At 37.0% G+C, this 11,243-nt stretch overlaps 1 pseudogene; it reads left to right on the top strand.

Annotated features, from left to right (window-relative positions):
* The first annotated feature begins 374 nt into the window (after positions 1 to 374).
* Positions 375 to 9,929, top strand: LOC107510789 (annotated as a pseudogene).
* The last annotated feature ends 1,314 nt before the right edge of the window (positions 9,930 to 11,243 follow it).

The raw sequence follows: 11,243 nt of genomic DNA, 5'->3' as shown, positions 1-11,243 counted from the left end.
AGGAAAATATAGAGTAAACTGTCACAACTTCAAACTAAAAACAAGAAGAAAACATAAACACAGAAAAAGACATAAGCCTGGTTGTACAGGCTTTTCAGAAACAGTGCTAGATAATTCACTCATGGGAAGAAAATGATTTGATTTAAGCTACAGAATGTGTTTCCAGAGCTGTTATGTTATGATCACACACATCCTTTATAATCTTTACATTTCAGGCTCTGAAGAAAGCAAAATAGAATTTTCACCTCATTTATATGCATCAGAGAAGTGCAAGAAAACATTTCCATGAAACTTACTATGGCAGACAATCTGCTTAATTGCAGCAGCATATTTGATGTGGGCTCTAGACACAAAGCAAATCCCCCAAATTGGAAATGACAACCGATGCCTTTGCCAAAGCCTGTCAGCGGCTGGTGACTATGACTTGCTTAATCCTGAATGCTTGTCTCCTAGTGGTGGTTTTGTGTGTGTGTGTGTGTGTGTGTGTGTGTGTGTGTGTGTGTGTGCGCGCGCATGTGTGTGTATTTGTGTGTGTGTATTTGCGTGTGTGTGTATTTGCGTGTGTGTGTCTGTGTGTGTGTGGTCTGGGTGGGTGGTCTATGAAACATTTGGACTTTATGGCTGACCTAGCCCACATTCCATTAGGGAAACACCCAAATGCTATTGCTTATTGTTTGATTGTGGAGTGGTACCTGGTTTATTCTCCTCAGCATCAAATCAAACTAAGAATGCTATGAAATCCTGGTTACCATTAGCGTGGCTCCTTTATGAGCGAGGGGGAGAAGTGCCAACACATACAACATACCCTTCAGAATCAGAGAGAAAAAGGAATCGTTCTTTGCCACTTCTTTGGAAAAGAGGAGGCAAGGACAAACAGATTCTGCTCTTCTGTAAGCCCATAGGTGGCTTCTCTTTTCTGCTACAGTTTCATTCTCTGTCTAGAGTTCTAATGGATATCAAATTACCTTGCACACTATTTCTCAAAATTTTAAAAGTCAGTAAAAATTTCACAGTAAAAACAATATATTATTGAAAAAGAAATCTTTCCCTATTATGAAAATGATGATTCAAATGCCACATTAAGCCACCATCTCTTCAATTTAGAAATATAAATACCATATCATAAAGTACTGAACATTATTTATACTTCATATGAATGAAGGATATCAGAATTGATTTTATCTGGGAGAAGAAAAAATTAAGACACTTTCACCAAGAAAGAACAGGAGAATACATGAGATTAAAAAAAAAAAAAAACTAAATTAAGACCAAACTTCAACATCAATTTTCTTTGTGCTGCCACTAAAAGGACAGTGATGTATAGTCCCAATGTGGTTGGTGGTTAGGCTCATCAAGGTTCAAGTATTTCTGATGTTCTTAACTTTAGCTTTAAAACAATGAACTCATTCAATATACATTGAGCTTTTACAAGCATCTACTATGTTCCAGGCACTGTTCTAGACAGTGGTGCTATAGCAACAAACAAAATAGACAAAGTCTCTGATTTCATGAAACTTTAGGTGCTCTGTAATTTTAATAGAATTAAAATAAAATACTGTGATACACTGATACCCAAATATATAAAGCAATCATCCTATATGCACCTACGACTCAGTGCAAACACATTGTATCCAGTTGTAATTCTTATTTTGGTCATCAACCCTCTTTTCTTATGGATCAAGCAAAGATAACAAAGGTTGCGTCTTCAATCACAATGTCAGACTTGAGCCAGCTCCTAAGCCTGTTTTGGTCTCTTCTATTCAGTCTTATTCTGTATCAAACTGTAGTCCTTGTACCAGTCCCCATTCCCCTGCTCTAGAGAGCCATCCTCCACTGAAGAGCTGCCCCCAACAACAGGGCAGTGACAAGGACCCATCAGCTTCCTCTGATCTGCTCAGCATTTTCAAAGCATTTTTTTTCTTATCCCGTTTCATCACATGACTTCTTTGACTTGCATGTTCTTAAATATGCCTAGCGATACAGAACTACCCTTGAGTTCACAGTCTGTCTTGATTGCTATGAGTGGAAAACAACAGTTGAATTATTATATATTCAGGCCATCTCTCTGTTATTTAAAGGTTGAAACTAGTTTCTGGAACAGTTCCATGTGATTCCTCTACCTCGAATATTTCTTTCTCAACCAATCTATAAAACTTTTTAAAAGTAAAAATGCTACCCTTGGAGAGTCTGTTTCAATTGGCCTCAGCTAGGACCAAGATAGCTGTTCATTTTGACTTCATGGGTCATTCAGAGGTGCATCTGGGTTTGAGAGCATTGCCCAGAAAGCTAATTAGTTAATTAGAATTTACTGCAATAACCTCTGCACAACTTAGGTTTCCTTCACGTGTACCTTTCCCATCCTTCTTCCAGATATATCGGCTTCTACCGTATATTCAGCCTAAATTCTTGATGTACAACCATACTTAGGTTGCATCATTCATTATATTACCCATCCTCAACTTTTTGTTTTCCTAAGTGATCTCAGCTTAGGCACTGCCTCAATTTGGCTCTTTTCATACTGTATTTCTAATGTACTTAATTTAGATTATTGTCAAAATTAAGGATGACATCCTTGCTAGGCTATACTTGATATTCATGTTTTTTTAAAAAAAATTAAGTTTATTGGGGTAATACTGGTTAATACAATTATATAATTTTCAGGTGTACATTATAATTTGGCATCTGTATATTCTATTGAGTTTATCACCCAAAGTCCAGTTCCCTTCAGCTACGATATATTTGATCCCCTTTACCCACTTCGCCCTACACCTACCCCCCTATGTTTGGCCCACTTTAACCGTATACTTCACCCCTCCTCCCCTATCCTCTTCCCTCTAGTAACCACTAGTCCATTGTCCATGTCCATGAGTCTCTGTTTGTCCTGTTCATTTGTTGTTTTTAGGTTTATATCCCACATATAAGTGATATCGTGTGATTTTTAACTTTTTCTGTCTGGCTTATTTTGCTTAGCATGATTATCTCGAGGTCCATCCATGTTGTTGCAAATGGCAGTATTTCATCTCTTCTTATGGCTGAGTAATATTCTATTGTAAGTATATACCACAGCTTCTTTAGTCAATCATGTATCATAGGACACTTCGGTTGCTTTCATGTCCTGGCCACTGTGAACAATGCTGCTTTGAACATCAGTGTGCAAATATTTTTTTGGATATGGATTTTCAAGTCTTTGGGGGTAGATACCCAATAGAGGGATTGCTAGATCATATGCTAAATCAATTCTTAATTTTTTAAGGAACCTCCATACTGTTTTCCAGAGTGACTGTACCAATTTGTATGAGGGTTCCCTTTTCTCCACATTCTCTCCAACATTTATTATTATTTGTCCTGTCGATGATAGCTATTCTGACAGGTGTGAGATGGTATCTCATTATGGTTTTGATTTCTATTTCCCTAATAGCTAGTGATGTTGAGCATCTTTTCAAATATTTGTTGGCCATTTGTATCTCCTCTGAGGAGAGGTGTCTGTTGTTGTTATTGAGTCATATGAGTTCTTTATATATTTTAGATATTAGGTCCTTATCAGAGGTATTACTTGCAAATATATTTTCCCATTTGGATGGTTGTCTCTTTACCTTGTTGACAGTTTCTTTTGCTGAGCAGAAGCTTTTTAGTTTGATGTAATCTCATTCATTTATTTTAGCTTTTACTTCTCTTGCTTTTGAGGTCAAATTCATAAAATCCTCTTTAAGTCCAAGGTCCTTGAGTTTAGTCCCTGTGTTTTCTTCTATGCATTTTATTGTTTCAGGTCTTATATTCAGGTCCTTAATCCATTTTGAGTTAATTTTTGTGAGTAATGACAGAAAACAGCCTATCTTCATTCTTTTGTAGTAGGCTTTCCAGTTTTCCCAGCACCATTTATTGAAGATTTCTCCACTGTATGTTTTTGGCTTTTTTGTCAAAAATTATTCGCCCATATAAATATGGGTTAACTTTTGGATTCTTGATTCTGTTCCACTGGTTCGTGTGTCTGTTTTCCTGCCAATACCATGCCGTTTTGATTACTGTCACTTTGTAGTATAATTTGAAGTCAGACAGAGTAATGCCTCCAGTCTCGTTCTTTTTTCTCAGGCTTGCTTTGGCAATTTGGGTCTTTTGTGCTTCCATACAAATCTGATGATTTTTTGTTCTGTTTCTTTAAAAAATGCTGATGGGATTTTGATGAGGATTGCATTAAATCTGTATAACATTATAAGTAATAAGGTCATTTTAACTATGTCGATTCTTCCAATCCAAGAACACAGAATATCTTTCCATTTCTTTGTATCTTCTTCGATTTCTTTTAATAGGGTCTTATAGCTTTCATTACATAGGTCCTTCACATGTTTCATTAAATTTATTTCAAGATTTTTGTTGTTGTTGTTGCAATTGCAAAAGGAATTATTTTTTCGACTTCTTTTTCTGACACTTTGTTGTTAGAGTATAGGAACACTATAGATTTTTGAACATTGATTTTGTATCCAGAAACTATACTGTATTTGCTTATTGTTTCTAGTAGTGTTCTTGTGGAGTCTTTAGGGTTTTCTATATAAAGGATTATGTCATCTGCAAATAGTGACAGTTTGACTTCTTTGTTTCCTGTTTGGATGTCTTTTATATCTTTCTCTTGTCTGATTGCACTCGCGAGGACTGCCAATATTATATTGAATAAGAGTGACAATAGTGGACAGCCTGGCCTTGTTCCTGATCTTAGAGGGAAGGTTTTTAGTTTTTCACCATCAGTATAATGTTGGCTGAGGGTTTGTCATCTATGGTCTTAATTATGTAAGGTACTTTCCTTCTATACCAATTTTGTGAAGTGTTTTGGTCTTAAATCAATGCTGTAACTTGTCGAAGGCCTTTTCTGTATCTATTGATATGATCATATGATTCTTATTTTTAAATTTGTTTATACAGTGTACCACATTAATCTATTTGTGTATGTTGAACCATCCCTGTGCCTCTGGGATAAAGTCCACTCAATTGTGGTGTATAATATTTTTCATATGTTGCTGTATTCAGTTCACTAGTATTTTATTTAGGATTTTTGCATCCGTTTCATGAGAGATATCAGTCTGTAGTTTTCTATTTTTGTGTTGTCCTTACCAGGTGCTGGTATCAGAATAATATGGACCTCATAAATGAGTTGGGAAGTATTGCCTCCTTTTCGATTCTTTGGAAGAGTTTGAGGAGAATAGGTACTAAATCTCTTTGAATGTTTGGTAGAATTCACTGGTGAAACCATCTGGTCCTAGACTTTTACTTTTTGGTAGGTGTTTGATGATTGTTTCAATTTTCAATTTCCATACCGCTGATTGGTCTATTTAGATTTTCCAGTTCTTGATTCAGTCCAGGAAGGCTGTATTTTTCTAAGTACTGGTCTGTTTTTTCTAGGTTGTTAAATTTGGTGTTATATACTTTTCATAGTATTCCTGTATGATCCTTTGTATTTCTGCAGTGTCTGTCATAATTTTCCCTCTTTCGTCCCTGATTTTGTTTGTGTCCTATCTCTTTCTGCTTTAGTGAGTATAGCCAGGGGTTTGTGAATTTTATTCCCTTCTCAAAGAACCAGCTCTTTGTTGCATTTATTTTTTCTATTATTTTTTGTTTTCAATTTCATTTATTTCTGCTCTAATTTTGATTATTTCTTTCCTGCTGATTTTAGGCTTCATTTATTCTTCCTTTTCTAGTTTTTTTTTTTTTTTTAAGATAAAGCATTAGTTTGTTTATTTGGGCTCATTCTTGGTTTTGGGGGTAGACCTGTAATCGTGTGAACTTTCCTCTTATGACCGCTTTTGAAGTGTCCCAAAAGTTTTGACATATTGTACTATCATTATTATTCATTTCTATGTATCTCTTGCTCTTTCTTTTTATTTCTTCTCTGACTCAGTTATTCTTCAGTAGCATTTTAATCTTCATGTGGTTCTTTCCATTTTTTCTTTACAGTCGATCTCTAGTTTCAAAACAATATGATCAAAGAATATGATTGGTATGATTTCAACCCTCTTATATTTGTTGAGGCTATTTCTGTGTCCCAGTTTGTGGTCGATCCTTGAGAATGTTCCATGTGTACTAGAGTAGAATGTATAAGCAGCTGTTTAGGAATAAAAGGCTCTATAAATGTCAATTATGTCCAGTTGGTCTAATGTGTCTTTTAAGAATGTTATTTCCTTATTGATTTTCTGTTTGGATGATCTGTTCATATTCAACAGTAGGGTATTTAGGTCTCCTACTATGATAGTATTTTGGTCTGTTTCTCCCTTTAGTTCTGTTAGTAATTGTTTTACATATTTTGGGGCTCCCTGATTGGGAGCATAGATATTAATAAGTGTTATATCTTCTTGGTGCATGATTCCCTTAATCATTATGAAGTGTTCCTCAGTATCTTTCTTTACCTTCTTTATTTTTAAGTTTCTTTCATCTGATATTAGTACTGCTACTTCTGCTTTTCTCTGAATGCCATTTGCTTGAAATATCATTTTCCACTCTTTCACTTTGAGTCTATATTTGTCTTTGGAGCTGAGATGTGTCTCCTGGAGGCAGCATATGACTGGGTTTTGTTTTTGATCCATTCTGCAACTCTGTGCTTTTTTATTGGTGAGTTCTGTCCATTTACATTTAGGATGATTCTTTATATATGAGGTCTTCTTACAGCCATTTTATCTTTTTCTTTCTGGTAGCTTGGTGTTTCTTTCTGGTAGCTTGGTCTTTCTGGTAGCTTGGTGTTTCCTTGTCCTTGTGTTTCTGTTTTATTTTGGTTGGCTTTTGTGGGTTTTGCCTCCGGTTCTTCTTCTTTTCTGTTATGTGCATCAGTTCTGAATCTTCTGTATGTGATTACCATTATGAATATGTAAATTATAGTTATATATGTATATATATATACATCTATATCTGTGTATATATACATTTTTTTTTGCACATGCCTATCTCTATTCCCCTTTTCAAATTTAAATTTTTCAATCTTCCCCCTTTTCAGTCATTGTTATCTCAATTTGTCCCTGTCTTGAATTCCAAACTCCAGCTCATTCTTTAGATTTGGGAAATTCTCATCAATTATTTGTATGAAAATGCTTTCTAGTCCCTGATCCTTTTCCTCACCTTTGATAATGTCCATTATTCTTATGTATTCTCTCCTGATGGTATCAGCTAGTTCTTGAATTTCTCTCTCATTATTTTTCATTCTTCGGTTTCTCTTTTCTTCCTTCTGATTTATGTCTAGATTTATGTGTTTGATATCTGTGATCCTTTCCTCCATTTGGTCAACTCTATTTCCCAAGCTTACTATTTCATTTTTCAACTCTTGCAGTGTGTGTGTGTTTTTTTTTTTTTTATCTCCAGAAGCTCTATTCTGTTCTTTTCGAGAGTTTCAATCTGCTTTCTCTGCTCATTTAAGTGTTTTTTTTCTTCAATTCCTGAAATTGTTAATATGACTCATTTCAGAACTCACTGAGTTTTTTCAGAAGTACCATCCTGAATTCTCTGTCATTTAAGTTGCATATTTCTATGTCCGTAAGCTTATTTTCTGGAGTTTTTTCTCTTTCTTTCTGAGATGCCTTGTCACCTTGGTTGCTCATGGTGTTTAATGGACTATTTCTCCACATGGGCATTAATGGAAATGTATTCTGCATTTTTTCCGGAAAGATTTATTATATAAAGGTCTCTCTTTAGCCTGCTGCAAAGAAGGTGCTTTTCTTTTGCTTTCCAGTAGGTAGCATCTAAGCCTCTTGGATACCCGCTTTATATAAAGCCCTGAAAATGTCTTTACTCACGCTCGTTACCCTCAGTTTCAGTCCCCGTCAGTTTTAGCAACAGTTTCAGTAGCATTTGCTCAGGTTCCCCTGGGACTCCATGATGTTCTGTCTCAGAGGGTATGGGGGGGGGAGCTCTGGGTTGGGAGTTGGGGGCTGCAACTCAGCCTCAGTTTTACAACTGCAGCAGTAAAAATCAACTGTTGTTTTCTGCCATCCGGCTTATCTGCCTTATGCCTTGATGACTAGGCACTGCCACCGGCTGACCACAGGGAGCTAACAGCTTTTCCAGGCAGGGCTATTCAGGGAACTTGCCGCTCCTTCTCCCCTCCCTGTACCCCTGCAGGGAGCTCCAGTTGTGAGAGGAAGCTTCTTTGCTTCTCCCAGTCCACCACCCAACACCTGGGGTTCTGACCTGTGGTAGCTCTTATGCAGAGATCCAAAGATCTCTACTTTCATGTTTTTTTAAAATAAGCATAGAAGCAGTTGAGGGTCAAATTGAGCTGTGAGCTGCTTCAGGGAGTCTTCACGAGTCAGCAATAGGGCAGGAGACATCAAGACTAAAATAAAGAACTACCAGGCTGCGCCTTTTGACAGCCACTTCCCCATCCAGAACCAGACCAGGAACGGCTCGCAGAACTACCTGAACTTCCACCACTGTGAGAAGGCAATGACCACTTTAGGGGGTGATGTGTCCATGTGCAAATGGTATCAACGTGTGTACAAGTCCCTCTGCCCCACATCCTAGGTGTCATACTGGGACGACCACCATACAGAAGACATGTTTTTTTGGAAAATCTGAACTGGCTCCCCCTGCCTCTTCTCTGTCCTTTATCCTTCTCCCAGAGAGGTGAAGGGGAATCTGGGTACATCCCACCCTGGGATCCTGAGTCATGGCTTACCTAATAATAAATATGTGGAAAAGTGTAAAATAATAAATAAATAAGCAGCGAGGCAAATAATAACCTAGAAATCAAAAAACTATTCTGCTGCCCTATAACCTCCATTCAAAACAATTGTACAGAATACTCTCGGTGTGGATCAGCCTGGGTCTGACTGGGCATGGGCACCTACGGTTTCCTCGACTTTCTTGGAAAAGACGGTAAGAGAGAGGAAAGTTGTAGGAGAAGACAACCCAACTATGGAGGCTTAGAACTCTCACATGCCCTGCTATCAATCTACCAAACCGGTGCAGACCAAACAACAACGGCAAAAGCAGGAAAGAAGGAAGTGGTGGGACAGCTACCAGCTTGTGTGGTAGATCATGGCGTTGAGTATACAAAACTCAAAGATGATGCTAATACAGAACCATGGTTTACCTTTTATGTATTGCAATCAAGGAGTCAGCAAAAGTTGGTCATCACATGTGAAAGAGGGTGATGAAATGGAGATGTCCTAGACTTCTTTTTTGGAGTGAAGTAATAGAAAAGGTCACATATACCATGAAGTGGCTAGTCCACTACAATATAGTTGAAGACTGACCTGATGGAAAGGTTAATAGAGCAAGAGTTCTTTAAATACTTAAAGCAGAACCTGAAGGTCACTACTCTCTTTTGATTAAAACTCCATGAAATAATTCAGAAAACAGAATATTCAATAAAATACTATTTGGGTCCTGCAATACTTCAGGCTTATTTATATATAGCCATGCAGGCTGTTCTTGCATTAATAGCATCCTGATTATCAAAACAAGTAGGAAAACTGCTAGTGACCAGTATGGTACCAGACAGTGAAGACAGTGTGACTCCTGCCCCTCCTATGGCTGAAGGACATGTAATTGGTTGCTGTGGTGAGCATATACCAATCACAGAGTAGGCTGGAACATATTTCATTCAGCAACTACTGAGAGTCTGAGAAGTATGAATTCTTCCAGAGTAATCCTTGAAAACAGCTATGGAAGTAAAGGAGTATCATAGTTATGTCTGCCCAGATTTAGTAAAAGAATTTAACAAGTCTTACACACGTGGGCCAAGTGGATTAAACAGTATACTGGAATCAAGGCAATCTCAAAGAAAGAATTTTCCATTGACGTTAGTTATGACAGATCCTGAACTCTTTTTTCATCTAGAAACTGCTAGTCCAGATTTTATACCACCTACCTAAGTAATAGTAGAAGAGGTAATTCAGAATTATCTTATTGATGTCAAAGTTCTCTCTACAAGAATATTGACCTCACTGAACTAGATGTACAGGAACTTTGAGTGTTACTTTTAGGAGAAAAGGGACCAAGAAAAAGACTAATTTCAAAACATAGTCTCATATACAGCATTGTGAATGTATTTAATGTCACTGAACAGTATACTTTAAAATAGTTAAAATGTTAACTTTTATGCTATGTGTATGTTACCACAATAAAAGAAATATTTTTTAAAAAGTAGCCTTATGACACTTTCCATTACTCAGTCATAGGACAAAGGATTCCAGTAATTATTAATTGCTACCAACTCCCAAAAAGAAAATTGGTTTCTGTTTCAAGTGCTTTTAGAATGAAGAAGCTAGTATATTGGATTGTCTAATTACTTACCTTCTTTTTCTTGCTAAAAAATTTTTTTAAGTAAAGACAAGACTGTTGGATCAGTTAAAAAAAAAAAAAAGCTGTGCTCACAACATTGAGGTATTACCACACCTGTTTTAGCCTCTGCTTATTGAGATTTTTTTCTGGTTCATATGTCTAAGCAAGTGCCGCTGACCCAAAATGTAAGAGGCTAACACAGGGCAATGCCATATATGCTAACAGTTGTCTGCTTCTAAAGGAGATGCCCTTATAATCTCTCTTGTGGCAGAAATGATTGGCAGTGCCACAGTTCAATCAAATCTCTATTAACTGATTTGGGTGGTTTTAATGGACCTGTTCCTTCTCGGCCTTTTTTTTCTGCCCTGGTGTGACTTCTTTCACTTAACATCATATTTTCAAGGTTAATCCATGTGTATCATGTATCAGTACTTCATTTGTTTTCACAACCTTAGTCAGCTTAGGCTTCTATAACAAAACAGACTGGGTGGCTTAAACAACAGACATTTATTTCTCAAAGTTCTAGAGGCTATGAAGTCCAAAATCAAGGTGCAAGAAGATTTGATTCTTGTTGAAAAGCCTCTTTCACGATTTGCAGATGGCCACCTTCTCACTATATCCTCACATGGCAGAGAGAGGAAGCTCTAGAGTCTCTTCCTTTTCTTATAAGGGTGCTAATCCCATCATGGGGGCTCCACTCTAACATAAACCTAATTACCTCCCAATAGCCCAACTCCTCATATCAATCACATTGCAGGTAAGGGCTTCAATATATGAATTTGCGGGAACACAGACATTCAGTCCATAGTATGACCCAGTAATAGTCCATTGTACAGATATACTACATTTTATGTATCCACTCTTTAGTTGGCAGACACTTGGGTTGTTTACACTTTTTGTACAAGTTTTGTGTGGGCACATGTTTTCAGTTCTCTTGGGTATATACCTAGGAATGGAATTGCCAGCTTGTATAATAACTCTATGTT

Source organism: Rousettus aegyptiacus, unplaced genomic scaffold, assembly GCF_014176215.1.
Source record: "Rousettus aegyptiacus isolate mRouAeg1 unplaced genomic scaffold, mRouAeg1.p scaffold_m13_p_4, whole genome shotgun sequence".
NCBI lineage: Eukaryota > Metazoa > Chordata > Mammalia > Chiroptera > Pteropodidae > Rousettus > Rousettus aegyptiacus.
The sequence above is the reverse complement of the archived record's forward strand: the minus strand, read 5'-3'. Positions and strand labels throughout refer to the sequence as shown.